Source organism: Arachis ipaensis, chromosome B8, assembly GCF_059453495.1.
Source record: "Arachis ipaensis isolate K30076 ecotype BB chromosome B8, ASM5945349v1, whole genome shotgun sequence".
In the NCBI taxonomy this organism is placed as follows: Eukaryota; Viridiplantae; Streptophyta; class Magnoliopsida; order Fabales; family Fabaceae; genus Arachis; species Arachis ipaensis.
Genome location: NC_142443.1, coordinates 66,566,295 through 66,567,668, shown reverse-complemented (window position 1 = coordinate 66,567,668; position 1,374 = coordinate 66,566,295). Strand labels below are relative to the sequence as shown.

General features: G+C 41.2%; 1 non-coding gene across 1 annotated transcript; it reads left to right on the top strand.

Moving 5' to 3' along the window:
- Positions 1 to 943: 943 nt before the first annotated feature.
- Positions 944 to 1,051, top strand: LOC148548414 (small nucleolar RNA R71). The gene has a single exon (XR_015897644.1). It is a non-coding gene; the product is annotated as a small nucleolar RNA R71 (small nucleolar RNA).
- The last annotated feature ends 323 nt before the right edge of the window (positions 1,052 to 1,374 follow it).

Below are 1,374 nucleotides of genomic sequence, written 5' to 3'. Positions count from 1 at the left end.
AAGAATATTCATCAGAGCTTATGAATGGCATAAGGAGGTTTAATGGGATCTCTATAGTCTCCAGATGAGCCTCAGAGTCCTTTGGTTCCTCAAAGGGAAACTCCTTGTTGATCACTGGACGTCCCAGGAGGTCTTCTTCACTGGGATTCACGTCCTCTTCCTCTCTTGTGGGTTCGGCCATGATTGTTATATCAATGGCCTTGCACTCTCTCTTTGGATTCTCTTCTGTATTGCTTGGGAGAGTACTAGGAGGTGTTTCAGTGATTTTCTTACTCAGCTAGCCCACTTGTGCCTCCAAATTTCTTATGGAGGACATTGTTTCACTCATGAAACTTAGAGTGGCCTTGGACAGATCAGAGACTAAGTTTGCTAAATTAGAGGTATTTTGTTCAGAGTTCTCTGTCTGTTACTGAGAAGATGATGGGAAAGGCTTGCTATTGCTGAGCCTGTTTCTTCCACCATTATTCAAGCCTTGTTGAGGCTTTTGTTGATCCTTCCATGAGAAATTTGGATGATTTCTCCATGATTAATTATAGGTGTTCCCATAAGGTTCACCCATGTAATTTACCTCTACTATTGCAGGGTTATCAGGATCATAAGCTTCTTCTTCAGAAGATGCCTCTTTAGTACTGTTGGATGCATTTTGCCATCCATTCAGACTTTGGGAAATCATGTTGACTTCCTGAGTCAACACTTTGTTCTGAGCCAATATGGTATTCAGAGCATCAATTTCAAGAACTCCCTTCTTCTGAGGCGTCCCATTATTCATGGAATTTCTCTCAGAAGTATACATGAATTGATTATTTACAACCATGTCAATAAGTTCTTGAGCTTTTGCAGGCGTTTTCTTTAGGTGAATGGATCCACCTGCAGAATGGTCCAATGACATCTTTGAGAACTCAGACAGACCATAATAGAATATATCCAGAATGGTCCATTCTGAAAGCATGTCAGGAAGACACCTTTTGGTAATCTACTTGTATCTTTCCCAAGCTTCATAGAGGGATTCACCATCTTTTTGCTTGAAGGTCTGAACATCCACTCTAAGCTTGCTCAGTTTTTGAGGAGGAAAGAACTTAGCCAAGAAGGCCGTGACCAGCTTATCCCAAGAGTTCAGGCTATCTTTAGGTTGTGAGTCCAACCATGTTCTAGCTCTGTCTCTTACAGCAAAAGGGAAAAGCATGAGCCTGTAGACTTCAGGATCTACTCTATTAGTCGTAACAGTCTCACAGATCTGCAGGAACTCAGTTAAAAATTGATAGGAATCTTCTGATGGAAGTCCATGGAATTTGTAGTTCTGTTGCATTAGAGCAACTAATTGAGGTTTCAGCTCAAAATTGTTTGCTCCAATGGTAAGGATTGAGATGCTTCTTC